Source organism: Halichoeres trimaculatus, unplaced genomic scaffold, assembly GCF_033239565.1.
Source record: "Halichoeres trimaculatus isolate MK-OKI-2021-1 unplaced genomic scaffold, fHalTri1.1 fHalTri1_scaffold_13, whole genome shotgun sequence".
NCBI lineage: Eukaryota > Metazoa > Chordata > Actinopteri > Labriformes > Labridae > Halichoeres > Halichoeres trimaculatus.
The window spans coordinates 12,860,749-12,885,739 of NW_027437191.1; the positions used below are offsets into that span (position 1 = coordinate 12,860,749).

Sequence of the window (24,991 nt, forward strand, 5' to 3'; positions counted from 1 at the left end):
TGGTGATGGGGCGTCATCTGGGCAGGAGGCTGTAGGGAGTGTGCAATAGTATCTTAGTGTGTTGGTTATTTTTTTGTTCTTTTATGTCAACGGGTTTGTGCAATATGGGCATTGTGCTATGTGTTGAACTGTACGAGTGTATGAGACATTGTGTATATGTTAACGGTTTGTTATTTATTTATTATTATTTGTGAAGGCAGAATGATGTCAGCACTGAGTCCACAACAAATTTCCCCAAGGGGGCAATAAAGTTTGCTCTTACACGTATGGGTGTGATGTCATTGCTGCAGTTTGACACCACAAATGTGCGTTAGGTCCAGTTCAGGCAACATGAAATGAACCAGGGAGAGGTAACAGTTACTCTGTTTTATTTTGCACTTCAGTTTATATTTCAATAAATTACTAAAACTCTGACAGTGGTTTTATTTTGCACTTTTTTTAATTTATGAAAGACAAAACGTTAACTCAGAGAGAGTTGTTTTGTTTTGGACTTAAAGGCAGAGTGACTGCACTGTCTTATTTCAAAATGATCTGCCACTGTTAATTGAAATTTTACAAATCAATCTGCATATCTGCCTACAGAAAAGTACTCATATTTGAAATAATTTGGCCTTTACGGCTCTTAAATCTGGCTTTTACTATTTCTAATTTTCCTTGACCTCAGCTCAGCCTGTGATATAGTGGACCATAATGTTTCAATCGGCCACCTGAAATACTTATGTGAGAAATGTCACACTGGAAAGGTTGTGACAAACAGTTTTTTTTTCTGTAATGTTTTGTAAATTCTTCTCTTATGAGGTCTCCCAGGGGTCTATCTTAAGTCCATTCTTGTTTACTGTGCTTCCCATCAGCCAATCTTGCAAAGCCATAAAGAAGAAATGATAAAAAATAAAAAATAACTAGATCCTCAAAATTAGACATTACCCCCTCTGTCCCTAGTTCTAGCTACTTTCTTTGACTTAAATATTCTAGACTACTAGACCAATTAATTGTACTCCAGAATTAGCAAGCTCAACATTAGAAGACTGCAACTCATTCCCTTCGGCTAGGGTTTTAACACGTACCAAGTGATCCCATAACACCAGTTTTTTCTGTCCCCGAGTCACTGCTGAGTTTTACCATTGGTTTTAAGAAAATCATTACCTAAGCCTTAAAAGCTCCAGCTAATATCTATGAATTACCAACCCCCTGTGAGCTTTTCTGCTGCTTGAGGTCTTCAAGCAGAGCCCTACTCTTAGTTTCTGAATCATGACTGGTTACAGGAGGGGACTGGGCATTTCCAGTTCAGGGTCCAGAACTATGGTACTTCCTGCCTAAAGATGTCCAGCAGACAAACTCAGAGATCTCTTTTAAATCTCTCCTGAAGACTCACTGTACTTGACTCTTTCACCTTGAATTATTGAAGCATCCAACATGGCTTTTATGTCATTTGCTTTAATCATTTGCTCTTTTTATTTTTTGTCTAATTTAATCTAGTATGAATAAAAATTGGGGGCTTGCATACACCATTATCTCATGCTCTGATCTAAGAAATATGCTGTTGGCTGGTTAAACAGAGGAAAAAGCGTTGGTCATTGTGACATACAATGTAAAATTTGCTGTGAATTAAACATGCAGCCTCGGCTAATAAAAAAGAGAAGCTGTCAGTTAACAGGCTGACAGCTTGAGGATCTGAGAGTTTAGACCGATTGAAGGAAGAAGGTCTCTGAAGTGATGGACTTCCTGGAGGCGTAGCTGAGAAGAAAGTATTGAATGAAAGAGCAGGGCAGAGGGTGAGAGGCTTCTACTTTGATAAAAAACTCAGAGAGATGAAATGCTTTCTGTGATGGGTCACTTATTTAAAGCAGAGTTGAAGTCTTTGAGGCTTGATTTCAAATCTGAAACAAATGGAAACAAAATGCTTTCAAGAGAGGGTATTGATGGTATTGAGGGTTGATATAACTGAAAATGTGGGATGTTTTAGATGAGTAAATAAGTGATTTGACCCAAATGACTACATCAGAAATTGGTGGGGTTACCAAAGTAAGTGCACCTAAAGGCAAAACTGTGATAAGAAGAATCCAATAAATCTCAGATACTAATTTCAATTGTGTGTGTGAAACCAGTAAAATAGCTGGATATCAGGCATCTACATCTGTCTTGCAAGAAAAAGCAGCAGTTGCAATTTTGTCTCACAACACAGTGGGAGTAACAGAAAAAAACATAGATGCTCTTTATGGCTAGCTTCTGTGTCCTTTCCTCTAGGGATGCACGATATTGGATTACTTTGCCGATATCCAATATGATGATATTTACGAACTAATTTAGCCGATACCGATATTTTTCTGCGCAGATAATTGCAGAGCTCATCAACTGTCTTCTGCATTGTGGTTGCTATGCTGGTTGCTGGGCGCCGCCCTGTTGGCGATGGCTGCCTTCTCTTCTTTGTCGGTTTCTTGTATTATTTTTTGTCTCTTTTTTGTATTCTTTGTATTTGGAGTGGATCATTACTTTTTATGGCTCATTTGTTGGTCATGGACACAAAACTTTTTGTGGCTTCAGCGATATTGTCACTACTTTTTCTCCTGTGTTTGTCTGGAGATCCTACATGTAATCATGACTGCATTGTTTACATGTGATCTCAACTTTTAGCAGCCTGTAGCATGTCAATGCTAACTGGTGTAAGGCCTGATGTCTTCCCACAAGGTGAGGATAAGGAGGTGAAAAATGTCCAAAAATGTCTGCAGCTTCAGCCTAATATTGTATTGGTTTATTATATCGGCAGAATTTGGTTTGTTGGCTGATGCCCAATATTTTATTTTGAAGCCAATACTGGCTGACAACATGCCGATAATATTGTGCATCCCCACTTTCTTCTGATGTAATGTTAAAGCAAATGTCCACTGCACGATATTGTGAGGTAAAAACCTATTGTCAGATCTTAAATGCAGTCTTAAGAGGCTTAAAAAGGCTATAAGGGTGATAAAAATATCAGAACACCTCATATAGCAACAGTTATAAATAAAGCCTGATGTCTATATTCCTGCTTTCCCCGACCATCTGGGCTGATAAAATCATACAGGATTGTTGGCAGTGTGAAGACTCTCTGCACACATCCTTTATAGCAGCTCTCTACTCTGCTGTGAGGCGAGACAAGACGAATGAGGTGAATATATTACTCTCAGTGAATGTCACAAATACCATTGCTAACTGCTGAATGTCACAGAGACTGATGGGGTGACTGCTGAAGCTTCAGAGCACCATGACGTCTATGTTCCTGCTGTTAACACCCTGTAGTCCTGCTTTTTAAATATCAAACCAAATCTCACACACTATGAGCAAAATAAATATCAAAAAGTCAGAGAGAGTGAAGGGTACCGGTAGTTGCAATCTCCCTGTTGGACTGATGTCTGGTGCAACAAGTGGGCGTCAATGCCTGACTTCATGTGGTGCTGGATACAAAGCTTTCAAATAATTGATTTCCTTCATAACAATACAGTGAATGGAACTGTGCAGCGTTATTACTGCAAACAAACAAACAAACCTTGTAAAATAAAATAAAAAAAGCACAAATAAAGCAATTTATGGGATTTGTTTTTTGAGATGCAACCACAAGCAGAGCACACTGTCTGCAGAAAAATCACGAGGGGAGTCACTGCTGATTATTCATCACACCTTTAGTTATAAAGGTTTGACACCGAGGTCATTCTCCTGCAGCAATACCTTAAAATCTGCCATCGATCATCTTCAGGATTTTTTAGCTCTCGGTTTTATAAGACACCAAAGCTACATGTAAGGTGAATAAAATAAAGCTTTTTTACACAGAAAATTGATCAGGAGTTAATTAAGTTATAATTAGTGAGACATCTTTAATTCTTTAATCGGAAGATGAGCCCAAACAACATGAATTTTCCTTTCGGGGATCAATAAAGTATATTTTATCTTTATCTTTATCTTATCTTTATCTCAAACCCGACAGAGAGAGGAAGTCCTAAATTCAACTTAATGAAAAGCTGTTTCAATTCAGGACTGATCTAATTTTTTCTCAAATGGTGGCCAACATTATTATAAATATTTCTTATCTTATCCTATTCAAAGTGCTTAAAACACTTTTTTAAAACTTTGTAAACTTCTCTGCCAAGGAGCCCTAGTATGAGTTTCATATAGACAGCTTTGGAGTACTGAGCCTTTTAATTTCCTGTTAAACATACAATGAACTGCCTCAGTGAGATAATCTGCTACCCACAGTGTCTACATCAGGGGTGGCCAACCTGTGGCTCACAAGCCCCATGTGGCTCCTTGCCTTTCGGTGTCTGGCTCTTCAATCCATTCATAAAAACAATTCTGGATCTGTTTATTGTTATGAGTAGTGGTGTGCTGATCAATTTAAAATGTTGATATATTGATGCCAATGTTAGGATCAGTATTGATCAATACTTGGGTGGTGAGGTTGATACTTAAGTTTCAGTTTCTCTTCTCTACATGTGCTTCTCTCAGTCGCTCGTGTGCTCATAGCTATCTAGATAGATAGATGGAAATGTATTGCCTTTCATTTTATGTCATTTTTTTTTATGTGACAGGAAGTTTCTTTGTCAGACCACATGTGTGATGTGGCTCTTTGTAGTACCACAGTAATTTTTGTGGCTCTGGGTCTCTGACTGGTTGGCCACCCCTGGTCTATATCTTAAGATCTAAAACTAAATGCTCTGCACTTTATATGGTGATATCCCCGTGCAATGGGTGTGCAGATGTGTTGTATCAGAAACCGCAGTGCTTCCTCATATCCCCAACGTTAGACCAAGTTTTCTCTAAAAAAAGTCACATGCAGCAAAGAATCAGCAGCTAAAGCAGGGATCACAGCTCATGAACCGTTTTTTTCCTAACCTTCCTTAAAAAGCGTGAGAAGATGAGTCGAGTCCATGAAATAATTAAAGCCTGATAAGACAAGAAAAGAGAAAAGAGAGCAGCGCCTCGCCCTGGAGCAGGTTAGCCTCCTCAATCTTTCAGAGGAAATTGGGTTTTGGGCTGGAGCATGTTTTCCCCACAGACACGACAGACTTCTCCACAGATCAGCACATCCCTGAGCCCAATCCAAGCCTCAGCCAATGCCAGAAACGTCAGGGCAGCAGTCCTGGATCAGAGGTCTGAGGCAGTCCCTGTAAAATGTTGCTCATATCACAAGATCGCCAAACTTTTCTAGTGAACAACTGTTTTATAAAAGTCCAGCTACTGACAGGGCCCAGAATACTCTCCAGCAATGATTCATAGACATTAGTTAATCTGATCAGGGAGCACCTGGAATCACATGTAATAAACTGGAAACTGTCTGGTGGATTACATATATAATCTCAACAGAGGGTGACATAACACAACAAAGCTGAACAAAGCAAAAACAAAACAGTCTATGGACTGTTCATGTCTAGATGAGCTGTGATGGAGAAAGTGTTGATTAAAGACGTCAGAAACAAACTTCAGACAGACACACATCATATGACATCTTACTTCTCACTTGTTAAAAAAAACTGCAGCTGAAACCTCACACTAAACTAAATTTAATGCTTTGTGTCATTAATACAGGTGAAAAAACAGATTATCATGAAGGCTTGAGGAACCAGAGGAGCTGCTTGTCTTTTTAGGGCTGGTTTTTCTCCCTCACTTGCCTCACACTGCCTGAAAGTCTGCCTGACACAGACATGAAAATGACTCAATTAGTCCAATCATGAAATATAATTTAAAACTCATTACCCAACATGACCTGAAGACTTGGGTATCTTACTTTCTCTTTCCCTCAAGATATCTTTTGCATGTGACATTCAAATGGTGGTATAATTGCTTATCTTAGTCTGGGTTTCGGGGGCTGGAGTCTATCACAGCTGGACAAGTCAGGTTAAATAGTCCTGTACATATTTTTTCTAGGTGATACTTATTTAATTTGGTGTATACTTAACATAATGTTTGCATTATATACTTTCTTGTTTGCTGTTGTAACTGCAAATTCCCCTGTTGTGAAAGTAATAAAGGAGTTTCTAATCTTTCTTATCTTTATTGTGCAGTAGCTTATACCTTTGTATGACAAAAGAAGCTTAACTGGTATATCATGAAGATGTTTTATGCACTTTCTTTGAGGATGTTTATCAGCTGTGTTCTTTTGTGTGCTCTGCCCCAAGAGACAAGATGGATGTTGCGCTGTACATCGACACTTTGAGTCAGGCATTTCAGTAACTTTGAGTATTTTTTAAACTAGCTTATGTTCACTTGTGGTCATTGATGTTGAGAGTTACTCATAGGGACCTATTGAAACGATACGGTACCAATGCCTGGTACCTGGCAATCGGTATTGGTACTCAATGGTACCAATTTTCAGTACTTATTTGTGTTTATGTGGTAAGAAATATAATTTGTTTTATAATTAAAATGTCACCTTTTTTAACTTAACATATTTCATATTTTACAACCTTGCAATGCTAGGTTCATGTCCAGCATTGAAAACTGCCTACTCTTTCACTTCTTCACAGTCACAAAGATGCATTCAGGTACCTAAACATGGTACCTTTTGATTTTACATGAATTGGTACTCGGTACTTGTGACAGAATTCGGTCTGTACCTATAAAAGTACCTAATTCAGTTCCCATCCCTACTTATTCACAAATTACCAGATGTCCTCAATTACTAAGTCCTATTGAACGGAGCTTACGGTTATAAAATAGCACCAGACCATCAGACATTTCCAACTCTCAAGCCAAGCTGGCAGAACAACAAATAAAATCAGACTCACATCATGTCCCAAACTGAAAACTTATCAAGTGTTTTTGTCTTATTTTAATTAAAAATTGTCTTACTACACTTGTTATGAGCCCCATTCAACTTATCAGTTCAAAAAATGTCTCGTTTCAAGTTATTTCAAGGCAAAAATGAAGTCTGAATTGCTTGCAATTTTTGCCTTGAAATAACTTGAAATACGACTTTTTTTTTCTGGACTAGTCAGGTAAATGTAGCTCAGACTGAGTGGCAAAAAAAGACATTTTCTACTAAACAGGGGCAAAAATACTTGATAAGATTTCATTTTTTTGCAGTGTGTAAATTCAGAAGAGACATATGGAACAATTAGAGTACCTCTGCAGCTAAATAAAAACACTGTGATTCAATGTAACCTGTCAGTCACATGGAACACCAAAATGAAACTTGTGTTTTTTCTTACTCCAGAAGGACTGAACATTATTGATCAGTGTTATTGAGACAGCGGGCTGCACATCGACCATCCTCAAACCGACTGAACAGTGTCCTGAGTAAAGCCACTTTCAAATCCATGTTCCAGCATGAACCAGGAATAATCTCACCTCCAGCTGGGTGGTGTTTTGTGCACTTTATTACAATTTAACAAATTCCCTATTTTAACAATACAAAATACAAGGCAGAACTGAGGCAGAAACTGTGTCTAGTGTTTTCTGTGCATGACACTGGTGTGGCACTATGGAAGCACTAAAGCCAGGAATGACAGTAATGCTTTCTCAAGCTGCTCCACCTCTGTCTTATTGTCCCATTAAGCCTGTCAGAGGAACATGAGAGAATGTTTGAACCATGCCTCCACCAAGACCAGGGCAGCACACTTTGAACCAAACACGCTTCATTAAACCATAAGCAGTGGCAAAAATAAGAGGTCCAGACGGCTCCTGGCTCAGAGCTCTGCTGCTGACACTGTTACTAGCCTCTTATGCCTCATCGGGGTTTGGCTACCATTTAGAAATGTCTGCCCTGTAGTCACTAGAATAAAAGTTAACCACATCAAAGCTGCAACCAAAAGAATTAAGCTTTAAAACACAGCAACAACATGAACAGTTTGTTTTCTAACACATCTCTTTTGATCATTTGTTTTTGTTGGACAATCTGGGGCTTAATTTCCCTGTTACATCATTTAAAATAGAGAGACAAAAACAGAGAAAAGGTGAATCAGATTTGCAGAAATTCAAGCTGCCAAGGAGAAAAAAAACTAAACTAAATCATTGCTTTGCTTTTAATGCCATATTTCCTGAGAGAAAAAAAGGGTCTGTGCTTCATCTGCAACACTCGCATAATATTCTCCCTCTCCCTCAGAAACACAGACTCCACTGTGCTACCTTTATTCAGCCAGCAGAGACCTTGCCTAAAAAAGCTGTGCGTGAAAAATCAGTATTAAGATGCCTGGTCGAATCAACCAGCTTCTTGGCTTAAGACAAAAATAATTACCTCCACCAAGGAGGTTGTATTTTTGGGAGAGTTTGTCTGTCTGTCTGTCTGTTTGTTTGTGAATGACATAACTCTAAAAGTAACAAACAGATCTTGATGAAATTTTCAGGAAATGTTCAAAATGGGATAAGGAATAAGTGATTAAATTTTGGAGGTGATCCAGATCACTGTCTGGATCCAGGACTTTTTAAAAGGAGTCTTTATCATTGTGAGATAGTGCTATATGTGTATATAACTTCACCATAAATGGTCGGATTGCTTTGCAAAACAATACAAGACAAGGTCACCATAATTTCTGAGAGATGTAAAAGTACAATCCAGATCCTGGAAATATTCTGGATACTAAGATCTGGAATATGAAATATGTACTGGGTCATCATCATTTTCAACACTGTCAGGTAACAAATTATCATACAAACCTGAAACTAACACCACATTGTAGCAGACAGTCTGCTGAAAGGAAGTATAACATTAAAGTAGGACTTAAGTGTTGCATGACAATCACAATATGCTCGGTGGAGGTCTTTGCTCTCTGAGTGCTTTCTAGTTGCTTATCTACTGATAAAAAAAGAGGCGTAATCTACTGAGGGTATTAATCTCAGTTATCTGCTGGTGTCAAAAAGCTTCTTAAGTCAAACCCAGAGGTGGAAACACAATGTTGGGAGAAAGGAAAAGCAGATCCTGCACCACCTCAGGGAAATGTAAAAGGTTAACTCTGGTGAGGCTATTTCTATCCCAGAGAAGAGAAAGATGCATAAATGATCATCTACCGTCAGAAGCAAGAATAATACAACCACATCATATCCAAACACGACACAATGGATCCATCTCAGTCCCTCTGTTTTTTATTTTAATTGAGATGAGCCAAAAGGGGAGAGAAGGAACAAAGAGCAGAGAGAGATGGTGAAGAATGACAGCTCCAGTGGAGGGGCTGTGCTGACCCAGATCCAGGCTTAATGTGGATGTTATTAGCAAAGCCATTAAAAGGAGATGTCAGTGTCACACTGACAGGAGAACAGCTTCTTCCTCACGCTCTCCTTGAATGGACTCCTGATCTTTACAAACAAAACATGAGGCTTCTCTCCAGCTACAAGAGGTTCAGCTGGTTTGAAATGTAAAAAAACTACAGCATGATTTGAGAATGGTTAGAAGTAAGAGTGTGACGTGAGGAGGAACAGGAGGCTCACAGACAATTGACTCCATAAGAGGATGCAAAGTAAACCCCCTACTCTCCAATGATTTACCTTGTAAGGTATTTAGACAGTTGTATGTGGTTTAGAATACTACAGGTTGTAACAACATGTAACATTTACACACAACAAACGAGAGCTGCTATGAGAAGAAGGATGAATCACAACATCTGAAGGAGCATGTGAAGAAGCACCTGCCAGACAGCTGCAGGATTGATCTGACATCTTTGTTTATTTGCACCATCTTGTTTCTTCATAGGTCACTATGTATAGAGGAGGTCTTCTTCAGCCGACTCTCCAAAAGACAACAACACCCACTCGTCTGAAACCTTGACAACACTTCAGACAAAAACACCTCACCGGCTGCTCGCTGCGCTGTTTTCCTGCTCACATCGTTTCTGCTGTGACATTAATTCATCAACAGATTTATGCTTCAATCTCAAAATCCACTTTAAAAGCAGAAGCTTTCAGCTTTAGTTTACAAGTGTGCAAGAGTGTTGAGTGTATACGTCGAGCTGGGATGATGTGAATCCTAATTATTTTAGACAGCTGTGGGAGTTTAAACTGAAAGCTGCTTCACTTTTCCATGATGGTGTGTGATTTTGAAGGAAGTTGTTTAGAGAAGAGATGAAGGAAATCACATCTGGTGCAGGTTTCTGAGAAGCTAACGTTGCATTGCTTTGACATCTTTTTTTTTTTTTTAGCTTTAAAGCTAATACTAACCCTTCAGTCAATGCAAAGAAAAAAAAAGCATAAATTGCATATGAAGAGGTAAGATCATTGATAGTCTCCCGGTGGTTTTGTTCAGATCTGATTGACCTGAAGAACATGTATCTGCTTTCAAGAGCTCAGCTCAAAAAACAAATGACCTTAGCATGCCAGTGAGCATTTAGCTACTCATTGTCTTCATAAGCTCTAATGTCCTCTGAGAAACTTCTGCAACCATCAACAGAAATGACAGCAAAGAGTCTCCATAATATATTGGTCTCAACAGATAAGGGGATAATCAAGCAGTTGTCGGGGCAAGCATGAAAACTACCTCTTTTTATAGGGATCTTTGAAAGTAAGACAGACTTTAGATGCTTATAATGTCAGAGTGTTTTTGAACTGCTGCTGAGCAGAAAGTGTCTGATCTGTGCAACAGTTGAACCCAGAAAGCAAAAGGAGAGAAATTTAGATTTCTGGCAATCTAATTCAGAGAGCAGCAAATAGGGATACTACAACTTGTCCTTTTTCATCTGAATCTTGTGTATTGGACTGTTCCAGTATGGAAGCTGTTATCTGAGAGGCATGGCTAACTAAAGGTAAACAAGATTTATTCTTAGACATGCTCTTTGCATGACATCCTCATCATGCGTGGTACCCTGTGTGGATGGTTGGCTGCAGTATTTGCAGAAACAGTACTCTGATTTTTTTTTTCCAAAAAAAAAACTGTAAAAAATATTGCTCTCAGCAACATACTCCTCTATCAGTTAAACATATTTATTCTTCAATATATAACTTTGAAATGCTGTGTTGATGTCCAGCATGGAAAATTGCCTACTCTTCCACTCCTTCAAATTTAAGAGGCACCTAAACATGATACCTTTTGACTTAACGTGAATTGGTACTAGGTGCTCCAGATGAAATTTAGTCAGTACCTATAAAAGTAACTAATTTGGTATCCATCCCTAATGGTTATGCCCACTGAATGGCAGAAAGAGGGAGATGAGTGGCAGCGTTGGCCTAAATACTGTCTAAACTCTAAAACAAAATCAAAAATTGGGGAAGTGCTGTTGTTGCGACTGATTGAACGAACAGGTTTTTAAAACAATCAGAGCTATCTTATGAAAGGATACTAAAAGACAAAGAGAAAAAAAAAGAGAAAATTATGGATCGCTGCAATTTTCAGAAACAATCCAGGCCACAATAGCTGGAATTGTGTTTCAAGTTTTGCGTCAGTTACTGTTAATTAGGGCCCGAGCCCCCGAGAATCGGGGGGCGAAGCCCTCTTGTAACTGTTAGGATTCTTCTTCTTCTTCTTCTTCTTCTTCTTCTTCTTCTTCTTTGTTTCTGCCAATACAATGCCATTTTGCGTGCCTTTGGCTTGAAAAAAAGGCGAAATGACCTAGCCACAAAATTCAAACTCGGCGAAAAATTTATGATTCCACTGTCTCTGCAAAAATCCATCCCCCCTCGCGCCCCCTAGGGGCTTAAAACTGCAGCCCCTTGGTCTGCTTTAAGCTACAGCCCTGAAATTTGGGGGGTATAACAAGCATGCCTAGGTGAACGAAAAAGTCTCTTATGACTATCGTGAATTCTCAACACGAACTTCGCTATTAGCACGTAAACTTGGAATTTTCACGATTTGTAGCCTACGCATTTGAACGAACTAGTCCTAGGGCTTTTGTCACAGCAACTCCAAACTTGGCATGTGTATACTACACACATTGAACATTAATAATCATAATACAATTTACAGAATATTTTTTCGTTTTGCCAGGACACGGGCTCAAAGTTCGGCATTTTTCAACTTTGTCCAATCTGCACCAAAATTAACACACATGTTCAGTGTTAAGCCCCGGACACAGCCATGTCACTATTCCCCCCAGAAATTACAACGCCTCCTGATGGCAATGGCCTGAAATTGCCAAAATTACGTTTATAGGCTATGTATTTCAATGAACTACTCCCAGGTTTGGACTTAGATGAACTCCAAACTTGCCTTGTGGAAACTACACACTTTGAAGATGAACAGTTACACTACAATTGTTATCATCTTGTATGGCGTGGCCACAAATGGCCGCCAAAGTTCACCATTTTGCTACTTCATGAAAATCTTCATAGCTCCCTTGGACAATGTTGGATCAGGCCCAAAATGCACACACATGTTACCTGTCCCATCCCCAGCACATCCATTTACTTATTTTCATGCAACAGTACAGCGCCCCTTACTGTTAACAGGAACTCTTGTCTTTTACTGTCTGATTTATAGCCTCTTCATTTTTTGCCATTTTCTTTTTCATTTAACTTGCAAATGTCTGTCACGCCTTCATAAAGCATTACAAATCAGCTCATGTCCTCAAGGTCAAGGGTGTGTCTATGGCACTAGCTTCCCCTCGCTAATGTCAAAACACAGCAGGAAGTAGTACTAACTCAGTCATTTAAGGTCTAATTTCCTCCAAACTGCACACACACCATGGAAGTCCATCCCCCAACTCTTCTATAACCTCAAATCTCTGCTACTGCAGTAGCGCCACCCACTGGAAATGCTTGATCATATTATTACATTCATTTTAACGTTTGCTCCAAATTTTACACACATGAACTCACTCCCACTCCTGACTGCTGTTGACATGAATTACAGTGATAATGCTGCTCCCCCTATGGTACACTAATCATATCAACTATGCTTTCAATGTACCATGTATGCTTGCTTGCGGGGGAAAAACCTCATCCATACACAGAGCTCTTGCTCGAGGCACATTTTGCTGCACTTAGGCTGCTTGGGAATTACCCCAATACGGACCATTTTCCGCGGGGCGAGGGCCCGTCATTGCTGCATGCAGCTATATTTTATGCTGTATTTTTGGGTTAAATCATTCCTTAAATTACGAAATCTCTATATGTTTGCATTTTTCATTCAGCTATATTTTTCATTACTGAAATATTTTTGCCTTTGTGTGATAATGAACCTTGTGCTCGACATGATTTGTAAACTAGCTTAAACTGAGACTAACCCAGTTTTCTAAATGAGGGGGAACCCCAGCACAAGCAGCTGTGGCTGTGTCGTATAAAGTATTTGTAATTAACTTACCTTACACTGTATACTGTCACTTGACAGTCTTTAAGGCTTTACATTGTGTGTTTTCCTGGTGTTGAAATCAGGTACAAATTAATGTCAGGATATAATTTCTGGCCACATGTCGATGTTCGTGGACCCCTGGTTCTTTGGGAGCTTTAAAAAATCAATGTTGAGTCCAACTATTCTCAATTTCATGTGATATACCACATTTTTCCTGGTCTTGTCATGTTAACACCAGCTCTCTACAATGCTCAGTGAGGTTTGTTTTTGCCACTCAGTCCGACTGAAGTGGGCATGTCCCAGAGAGGAAGTGATGTAAACGCTTACCCTCTATTAGGAAGTTCACAAACAAAGCCTCTATAATTTTTATATTTGAGATAAACATCAAACATTCAAAACTGTGCATTTGTCAGAGTCTTTATGCTATTATGATTTATGCATCTAGAATTCAGGCTCTTAAACTTAATATAAATGGAGTTTTATGATTTGAGCTTTCACAGATCTGACAGTTTCTTCAATGAATGCAAACACGGGAGCTCTCTACTCTTCAAAGATGCAGTAGCCACAAACTATTCCCTCTCTGTGTGGTGTTTTCATATTTCAGTCCCTGGGGGCAATAATTTTTACTTTCAATTAAGTGCTGCCTTTCCACAGCAGTGTGAAGCTCTTCCACACATGCTGTCATGCCACTGAAACATTTGATCTCTTGCACCAACCCAGCTGGCTAACGAGGACATGGCTACAGTGCCTCCACACGACAAATTCCTCCTTCTCTCTCCACACACAAGGCTGCAGACAGTCTGCTCATCACAAGCCTTCTTTCCAGACAAAAACTGCCCTCCAGTATCCCAGCCCCCCTTTCCTTATGGCTCACTGAGGTTATCAAAAGGCAAGGTAGCGTTTATCCAGACAGTCCTCGGGAGGAGAATGAGGCAATTTTCTGCCAGCAGTCATTCAAGTCAGTCTGAAAAATGCTAAGACTGCATGCCACAGTAAGATCTGGTGTCACAGATGCTTGTTAACTGCTCTCAGCTTTTAGGTTACTTTTCTCTCTCCACCAACTGCTCCAGCCTCCATTCTGCTGACATGTCTGCCTCAAGCTTTATTGAAAAACTTACTGCCATCACCTTTACCATCGATTCTCTGAGCCCTGTGGTAAAACAAGTTACTACATTTAATCCACAGAGTCCCATTTGAGTTTCAACAAAGTTTTAGACCTGGCTCTTTGTGATCTTCCATTTGTGATTATGATGGCACTGAGGTTAACAGGAGGCTGAATCTTGATAGTTTTTTTGCTGTGGAAATGAGAGAAATTTAAAACAGGGAAAAATTAATAAATAAATGATGCTAGCGTGTTTTATTCATAGATATTAGCCTCAATGGCCTGGATAACACATCATATTAAAACCCCCACAGTATGTGTGTGAGTACGTGTTTGAACGATCTGCTCCTTCAACCACAGATCACTCTACCCTGCAGTGCCTCACATCCCAAACTCTGCAGGGAAGAAACGCAGACAACGCTTACTGTTACTCAGAGAAGGATGTAACTGGGTACATAATACAGCCTGTTTTGTTTTTCGAAGGATCATTTGTTCTGCCTCTATTCTGGTCAAGTTACAATAAGTGGATGAAATCCTGATGTATCCCAGAAATAACTGAGGTACACAAACTTTCATCATCCAGCCTGTAGCAGGGTGCTGCAACCTGCAGGTCATCTCCTGAAAGGTAGTGTGGGAGGCTTGTTAAAGCATGACCTACAGCACCTTTCTTTCTTCCTACACACCTGATCCCTCACAGCAGCAAATACGCCGTTGAAATGAAGCTCATGGAGGCTAGGTCAGAAGTCATGTCACTAATAACATCACTTCTCTGCTCTGAACACAGCTTTACACAGTACTAGTCCATAATACCTTGTCCACTTCACTCCACTGTGCCTATATACTCACTCTTTAAGGCAAAAGATAACTTCAGAAAAAGTGATAAACCTTGGAGGGTTTCTTTAGTGAATGTATTCACCAAATTCTTGACTGAGTTTTGGTCAGATTTTGCTGAGCACCATATTAGTTCCCTCAGGTTCTTACAGATAGTTAGAAAGCTCTCGGGAAAGTCATCTTTACATTTGGTCTTTATTGTTGTATCACAATCACAATCCCACCGTGTTGTCATTAGCTGCGTTCCCATTACACTTTTTGCCAAAATAAAAGCGATATTTCTGAAGTTGATAAAGAACAATTTTGCCTAGCCGGTGTTTCCATTACGACCAGAGTTGCGCACATCTTGAGTCAAGTAAAACATAATGTCCGTTCGGACGCTGCACTCATGATGATGCTGATTCTTGAACATTAGTGTTTTTATTCACTGCTCAAACTGTTGGCTGTGATCACGCTAATTCAAAACAGACACAAACAAAACACTGAATGAAGATCATCATCTCCAGCTCACATGCTCTCACTCACAGACACAGACCTCCGCCCCTTCCTCCTGCTGCTCTCTGGCCTGCTCACAGCCGTCGTGCCAGAGTCCGTTTGTGTGGCAGTGGACACATACAAGGAGGTGAGGGAGGACACTTTTGCGAGAAACTTCAATATCAAAACTTCTGAAAAACCACCTCATGAGAGCATTAAAAATTTTTATCGGAATTTGAGTTTTTTTTGAAAATGTGGCATTTCTATACCATTTTTTAAATTGCTATTTTTACATTTTGCGCAATTCTAGGTGTAATGGAAACACAGCTTCTGTTCCTCAGAGAGAAGACTAACGCAGAGCCAATTCTATAACTGTGATAGAAATCAAACAAAAGGTAGCTTACTTCTCGATAAGTTGTTATAGAATCCTCCTCAAGGTTTTGCTTAGCAGCCCCTTCAAACTTTCATATTAAGGCCCATTTATACTCCCTTTATGACCCTTTCAAACAATGTTTCCATCATTGCACACATGCTTTCATGCGTCCTTTACATGAGCAGCCCAGTCAAAAGTTTATGACAACAACAAACTCCAAAACAAGCATAGCGACTGTGGAGGAGGTACTGCTAATGTACCGCTTGCATAAAAGACAAAAATGGAGGCAGTGTTGTTTGATGGGGTGGTCAGTGAGGCAGTTAAATACGTCATAATAGTTCCACCATTGTTATTTCTTCTTCATGTCCCACTACAGCTTTGTATCAGATAGTAACACTGACCCCATGGTTTCTAGTGGTACAGCTCTGTATCCGTAAACTACATGGAAACATGCAGGAATACGGATGAAATGAACACAGAGCACGGACAGAAGGCTCCGTCCGTATCCCGATCCACATGTAACGTTGAGCATAAAAGGGCCATTGGCAGCAGGTTGTCTGCCAGCTGATGACTCTAAGTGGCTCTGTGTACAACCAGGAGACATGGTTTCCTCTGTGCAAAAGCTCATCATCTCAGATTGCCAGAGGAGGCCTTGAGAACACTCTGAGGGCCAAATGTAAACCTATCACTTCAGAGCATCAAGGGGGCCTATCAAGAGGTAATCCATCTTATCTCATGGCATCGTGTTCAAATGACAAAGTAATACACATCACAGTGGAAAAGTGAAATTAGGCAGTTTGTACCCATTTAATTTATTTCTTCTCTGTGATTTCTAACCTAACAGTCTGCATGAAAAACTAAACAAATATGAATATTTATGATGCTTTTGTATCGTGCTGTGTGGCATGATTACATTCCTATTGTAGCAAAGCATAATGAGCTTTCATAGCCACTGTACCTTTGGTCTCTGGTGGACGGGGATGCTCATCACAGACAAATGAGATCTTGAGAGTATTGCTGTCTGCACCTGTAAGAAAAATAACAGTTGGGAATATGGTGAGTCTTGAAAGCAGATAATGAAATGAAAATGTCCAAAAATCTGAGCCAAACATTCTTGTGCTTGCCATCTGTTCAGGACAGAAAAAGCAGGCATGATCTCCCCAAAGGGAAAAAAACACTCATGTGTATAATGATCTACATTAGGAGATCTACTGGCGCAATCATGGAAGGTGTGGAGAATAGATAAATGGAATAGTTCCAGAGAGACTCAGACTTTGGTGAGTCACTTCCTCTCAAGAGAGTTGGAGGGGTCAACAATAAAGTACTGAGATGTGGATAAATCTAAACTAAAGGCATGTTGTTGAAGGTAGGGGGGCTGCTCAGAGACTACCAGAGAATGTTGATTACTACTTCATCTGCAGGTAATGATCTACAAATCTATGTCAACGCTCCCTTTAAAATCAGAGTGTGTCAGATTTTTCTCAAAACAACTTAAAAACAACCTCAATTCTTAAAAATTGATGAATTTTTCATGAGAAGTGGAATCTGAAATGCAGGACCAGAACAAAAGTGGGACAAAGAAACCGTGGGATGGATTAGTAGGAGTAGGTTTCTAAGTGATCTCACTCCAAAGCCAACATCTCAGACTCTCAGAAAGTGGAGAAAAAAAAAATGCACTGTGTTGAGTGTTATAAACTTGTGAAAATGAAAGAAGTCATCAATCACCTGCTTAATTAACAAGTGATTGAAGGAGCTTTTTGTGAGTGAAGAAGGGAAGTGAGCCAGATTCATCAATTTTAATGGCATTACTTTACCAGAGTGCTCAGCAATCAGCAGAGACCAATTAAGACCTGAGAGTTACAGACCCTTAATTAATAATCAAACATGGCTGCTGTCCCATCAACACCATCCCATGAGGGCTGCAGGAGGCTATTTGAAGAGCATGTCTGTGAATGAAATTGATGAAAATGTAATGGTTGCTAGGCACAGCCCTGTTGGCTATGGCTGCCTTTTGCAGAAGCTCTCTCTTCTTTGTCCGTTTCTTGTCATTTTTTTCGTCTCTTTTTCGTAATCTTTGTATTTGGAGTGGATCATTACTTTGTATGGTTCATTTTTTGGTCATGGACACCAAACTTTTTGTGGCTTCAGCGATATTTTTACTACTTTTTCTGCTGTGTTTGTCTGGAGATCCTACTTGAAACCATGGCTGCATTGTTTACATGTGAACTCAGCTGATAGCAGCTAATGCTAATGCTAACTGGTCTAAGGCCTGATATCTTCCCACAAGGTGAGGAGAAGGAGGTGAGGACAACGTGCTGGTTCTCAGGTGTGAGCTAAGAAGTGACGACATGAACCTGTCCTTCCATCCATCGTTATTGGGAACATAAGATCTATCTCCGCTAAGATGGACAAGCTAACCATGCTAACCCAGCAACAGAGGGAATACCAGAGGGCGGAGTAGCATCATGCTATTCACAGACATGGCTAACAGAGCTAACATCAGACACCAACGCCACATTGGAAGAGCTTCACCTGCTGTGAGCAGACAGGATCCAGGAGACAGAGACTGAACAGACTGCTGAAGAAGCTCAGTCCTGGACCCTGTGGAGGTGGAGGCTGGCTGAACTAGAGAATGATGGGCAAGCTGTCATCATCTATTTTCTTATGGACCTTTTTGCACTTTCTATACACTTTCTTACTTACTTCTTGATTGCTGCTGTGACTTCAATTTCGCTGTACTTGTTACAATAAAATAAAGTTCTTTTCTATTCTTTTCTATTCTATTCTATTCTAACTTCTAGATAAAAAGCAATGATTATAAATTTCAGGTGTTGGCCAGACTAAACTAAAAACAGACTGGTGCAACTTTAGTGCAAAGATTTTCTTACAAAATATCATGAAGTCTGTTCTTGAGTGTATTCACGCCTGCAGAGAAAGAGTGGCCAACTTACAAATACTGGGAAATAGCAATATCTGCTCTGTGTGGCTTTAATATCAAGGTGAGGCCCACAGGCACAGAGCAATGACAAAAGCTATCTTTACAACTTTACCACCTTCAGCCACCGTCTTATTAACACGACAGCTTTATCACAGCCAAATGCCTGTCTTTGAAAAGGAGAACACTCACACACATAAAGCAACAAAATCTGCACATCGTGAGCAGTGCCCTTCATGTACGTCCAGACAGGAGTTAAATCCTCTCTGGTTTTCACTCTTCATCTCCCTGCTGCAGGTACGATGGCCAATTGCCTCAACCTCAAGTACACTCCAGTGAACTGAGAACACAGAAAGAGGTTAAATAACCAGAGATGTATTTGAGCAAAAGGAACAGGATGAACAATACACAGTAGCCACTTGAATTTTAGGGCCTCTTTCTAACCACAGTAATCATTTTATATTTCAGTGACTCACTAACCACCAGTTTAAGCGAATGTGACAACCTACAATTTTTCATCATTCACTGTCTGCCAATAGCGACAGCTGGGCCCCTCGGACAGACTAAGAGCACATTTGAGCAAATAAAAACTGCCTGCTTTCATTACTGCTTCCTGCCAGATGCCCTGCAGTAATTATTCTACTCATTGATGACCTTGGTCACTGTGCTGCAGGTATAAAACGTAGATTTATCGACACTGGAGAGCATGTCTCACAGAGTTACATGGCTGTGATGAGTCCAGTATTACATGCAGGCCTTGGGAAAAATATGTACAGGCTAAAACTGGTGGTTTAAACATGATGCTATTACAGATCCAGATCTTAACTCTTACAATTTGTGTTTCCTATTAACTCAAAAGCCATCTTTCATCTTGCAGAGTATGTTGAGAGTTTGCTACACGACACAGCTCTAAATTGCTTTTATGGGCTCTTGTGGACTGTTTGTAGATTAAAGAGTAAAAAATCATGTTGGATTAGAAAGCTGCAGAATAAAATCACTAAAAAATAAGGTAAAGAATTAAGAAGCTGTGTTATCGTCACATGCAAGTCAACGTTAGAGAAATGTCAGGTCAAAATATAGTTTCAGGCAATGACCTACGGAGCATACTGGGCATTTGTATAGATATGATGGCTAACATGCTTTGTTCTAATATAAATATATTTCATCATAAAAGGAAAATACTGCACTGTGCAGTTGTGCCATCACAAAAAGTACACTGCTGCAGTGAAACCTCTCAAACAAAAGAAGCAAAGCTCATATAGTTCTATTCCAGTCTTTCCTGGTCGTGACAAGATGGCAGGGGGAAATGAGTTCAAGTGACTTCAGGGACCGCTGAAATTTGTTTTCTTCTTGAAGTAATCTCAAGTCTGGTTTGCCTCAAGCAGTCAGAGCTGGTTTGAGTCTGATATTTCCCCAAAAATGTGTTCCTGCAGACCTTGTGTGAGCTGCACTTCTTCATTCAGCTGATACAATTATTCAATTTCAAATGAGATATTATATAATACAACCATGTCCTTCCAGAGGCCACTGCACTCTGATAACAGCAGATACATTCTGAGCAGCCCAGACACACCAAGAATAGATTTCATATTCATTATGGATGATGTTTATACCAAAGCAGCGATAACACAGTAAAATACACCTTATTAAAATGACTAAGGTTCATAAAGGAGATGTCAGGGGAGCTGTAGCTGTCAGATAGCTGCCCAGCAGAAATGCTCCTGCAGTCAGGCTTAATGGGAGTCTGCATATAGCAGCTGCTTGCGCCATCCAGCCCCTTCTGTTTCTCCCTGTATGAGAGAATGTGTCGGCCTTACAAGCTGCCCTATCACAACTCCTAATTTTTTGAAAAAATAAAAGTTTTGCTTGCGATTTCGCTGTCACAGAAGGGAAATCCTTTGTGAGGAGTCTAGTAGTTAGCTTGAAAACGAGAAAATAATCTAGACCCAAGATAATGTTAAATTTACAGCCTCCACCAGCCGCAAAAATAAAAAAAAAAAATGCAAAAACAACTTCACAATTAGGTTTGTATCAAAAATGCGACATTGCTTCTGAAAAACTGCTTTATCAGGAGAGACATATGAATTTCTGACTAATCTCTGTTATCATCTGCAAAGTTAATATGAGACACCACTCTTAATGTGTAAAGGACAAGGAGGGATCCTCCCCTTGTTTATTGATTTAAGATGCTGATTTCATGTGGTTAAGGAAATTGCAGAAGTTACCAGGTATACACGGGGGACAACGGTTTTAGGGTGAAACACAAAAGTTTTGTTGCGTTTTGGCCTCGCGTTTCCACGGAAACACCGTTGTGGCCAACCTAAAGTGCAAATTTTTGAAAGCGGCCTCCAGAGTGAAATATTTCTGAAACGCTGCCGACAGCGTTGCCGTGTAAACAGTAAGCCGCCATTTTTGGTGAGTGCGCTGACATCACACAACAGGACAACAGTACCATTGTTACAATTATCGCAGATGACCATGTTGTGCTTTTGCTACTGAATCTGCTGACTATCTTTCAAAAAAATGTGCATCTTTTTCTCACTTTTTTTCTTTTTTTCACTTAGTATCCCCCAATACACTAGATGATTGGCTCAACTGTACTTCAGTAGAGATCTACCAAAAGCGGTTTCTCGACGAGACAGTTAAAGCACCAGTTACAGGCCTGGCATGCTTACTACAGCATTTTCAATCCCTCTGCATTTCCGCTAAAACGCGTTTTTATTTTGTGCATTTTAGCATTTTTGGATGTAACGCTGTTGAGTAAATAGGGGCCTTAATGTGGGACATCACTCTTAATGTGTATAGATGTGTATAGGACAAGGAGAGATCCTCCCCTTGTTTACTGATTTTAGATGCTGATTTTATGTGGTTAGGAAATTGCAAAAGTTACCTGGTATAGTGAAACTTGGACTGCCAAAAATATACCCGAGTGTGGCAGATATATTTTGTATATGGGAAATAGTGATGGCTACAAGATACAAGAATTTTTATGTCCCCCTTGCTCTCAGTTCACAAAGCCCACTAACCACCATCATACGGAGCTAATAGGCTTAACCTGCACCCCCATGGAGCCACTCACCACACAGAGGCCTTAGACTGCAGGGATCCCAAGAAGACCAAGCCCTGAAGGCCTGAGTCCAAACCTAGTCCTCACCCTGTGTCCACAAAAATGTCAAGTAAGTTTAAATCATTAGTGTGAGAAAGAAAATATGATAGAGCTTAAATATTTGTCTTTAGAGAGAACTGGAAAGTACAGCTAGATGAAATTTAAGCCTCATTAACACCGAACACGAGTGACTGCACAGCTCATACAGCATGTTTGCATACTAATTTATCAACCCTAATTTTAAGGGAATAGAGAATAAACTCATGTATTAAACATAAATGAAACTTCTTGCTTAAACACCTTTTTAGTCCTAAAAAAATAACCTGTGAAAGGCAGCTTCCAGTTCAAACTTCCATAAAGGCAGGGGGATCAAAACCATTTGGGTCTCTGTACAAGGAAACTGAAAGCTTTTTAGGAAATGATACCAGCATCATTGGTCCTTCAGAGACTGTGTTGAAAAGGGCAGCTGAAGAGACGGCCTTTCATAGTTCACTGATCTCTAAAGAGCTCAGGAAGCACAGCGTTCGCTCATGGCCTTTTGCCCTGTATTCAGAAGTGTATCATGCTTTTTTTAAATAACCTCTGCTTGGATGTGCAGATGAATGTTCATCAAAAGATATCACTTCCTCTACAACCCAAAGGCAAAAGTCTGCCAAGAGAATAGCAGAGGACTGACTCTGCTCTGTCAGTAGAGATGAAAGTTTCCTCCTAAAAAGCTCAAAACACAAACAAATCTATCTTTAAAGTCCTTCAGGGAAAGCTGCCCAACCTCCCAGAAGATGGATGTAATTATAGTTTTTAATAAAATGGTTTTAAAGAAGGTGGCTGGACGTAGATGTCCAGTATTTGTCAGTAATCCATGCTCCACACTCTTAAGGACTTCTTCAGAGCCACTGCTCCGTGGTCCATCGCCAGACACGAGAGTAGTGGATATAAACTTCAAGAAACAAGAATATCTTGTAAAGCATTCCCTCACTCTTGTCTTTTCCTGCATTAAAACCCACAGCACTGTTAAACAAAACCGATCAAATCAGAGCTTTATTTTTTTGCTGCAGTCAAATACAAACAGCTTCAAGCTCCAGATTGTTTTTCTCACAATGACAAATCACTTTTCTTACAGGCTTCATTAAATTACATAATATCTTTGGGTAATATCAAAACTAGTTCCTGTGGCAAAAGCAGCTCCTCAGACTACATTTGAGATAGAGGAATAATCTTTGATTGAAGTTCCAGCACAGACGCTTGGAGAAACCATAATATATACACAGGGGATCATTTGCTCGACAGTGAGGCTGGGTACTTGAGTTCACACACATGCAAATATTTCACACCTCGCTACATTCCTGCTGCATAAACCATCTTCATGCAATGACTGCTTATTCTAAATATGCAGAGACAGTTCTCAGTCAGACAGCAGATGAGCCGAGAGGACCCCTGCTAAATGACTCGGGCTCTGAGGCAAATGCATTGTGTTACCTCATTGAGCACAGAGACACCTGCCTGCTCAGGGAGGACTAGGAGTAAAGCCCTTAATCCCGATTCACAAGAAGGTATTCAAATGTCATCAATGAAGAGGTGTCTCCCACTCTGACCCTACATGGTCGAGCAGTCTACTCAATAATGAGTACATGTGGTTAGGACAGGAACAACAGGCAGCTGAGTATCTATTTCAAACACACTCATGGGGGGACTGATAAACACAAACTGATGCCAGGACCAGAGAGGAGTGACACATGCTGTTTGGTATGAAAATTAATAATAAACTGTGCTAAATATGGAGTACAGATTAGATGCGATAAAACCACATCTAGTACCAACTCTCCATTCTATCAACACCTTTTCATTTGCCAGGAAATAACTGAAACATGGATACCAGCGATTTAGAAAGAAACACTGTCAGGGACAAGTGACAGCAATAATAAATGGCTGGATCAGCATTCAGCAGAGACTGTGTGCCAAGAAAAGGCACAGTGTTCTTTCAACCAGAGCTCCACTTCACATCCAAGGGTACAGCACTTCACTGTAACAACACATGGGACTGAGGAGGAAGGAGGCTTTGTTGTCTGGAGGATGAGTGTGAGCTAAAAGTTCTGTTCATCTGTAGATTATGACAGGATTATCTAAACGGAAAAACAAGTCGTATGCACAAATAAACAAGACTACTTTGGCAAAAGGAACATTTTAAGAGTTCAACCATAACCTAAGATGTGGTATTAAATTTGCATCACTTAGCACTATTCGTGAAGACACTAATTACGTATTTATTCTGACAAAATCTAAAGGTTTTCTTATACCGTAGAGCATCTTTGTCCTGTTTGTAATTAAGTTTAATTAAAAGGCGTTTTTATTTTCCTTGGCAGCCTACATTTAATCTGTGCATCCCTTAAGTCACTGACCATTTAACTAGTTTCTAAACCCGCCTGTTCTATTTACAAGCTCAAAAACATGAAGTTAGCTTTTCCTCCCTCTATTTGCAGAAGCGCTTGTGCACGACCTGAGCGCAGTGCACACCGTCTGGCAGGCTGTGGTCCTCGGTAAAAGAGGTGGCAGTAAACCTGATCATCCGCTCTCATTCATTCAACATGGGATACGGCCTCAACTCTTCTGCACAAACCAAGCAAATCTAAGCGGACGTGAGAGTCAGCTCTGCTTCTTGCTCTCATCTACGCCAACGCAGCGCTTACCTCCCTGGCCGCTCGCCGCGCCTGTCCCCCGGTGTTTGTCCCTGTTTTGCTGCGACGCTGCTCATGAATAAACGCTGGCTTTATCCTGGAACGACTGCTGATGCATTTTACAGCAGAGGGGACGACAGTAAGCGTTGGAAGCCGCCGTGTCCTGGTGGGGATGCGCCTTGTCAGTGCTCCGTGCTAGATGTCATTAAGTGGAGGGCTCCGGACTTGGCAAACGCGTCTTGCTGTGCTGCAGCAGTGGATACGGGATTTGAGTGAGTGCTGGGGTGTACTGGTACTCCGTCTGGACACTTTACTCCTGAT

At 40.2% G+C, this 24,991-nt stretch overlaps 1 protein-coding gene across 2 annotated transcripts in view; it reads right to left on the reverse strand.

Annotated features, from left to right (window-relative positions):
* LOC141801954 (kelch-like protein 29) overlaps positions 1–24,983 on the reverse strand; it is a 165,036-nt gene extending 140,053 nt beyond the window's left edge. The window contains exons 1-2 of one of the 2 annotated variants that reach the window (XM_074685300.1): positions 24,683–24,983; positions 16,916–16,984 (exon numbers count right to left, since the gene is read on the reverse strand). The gene's annotated coding sequence lies outside the window, so the exon portion shown is untranslated. The remainder of the gene's footprint in view (positions 1–16,915; positions 16,985–24,682) is intronic. The other variant, XM_074685301.1, reaches the window with a different exon arrangement.
* Positions 24,984–24,991: the final 8 nt, after the last annotated feature.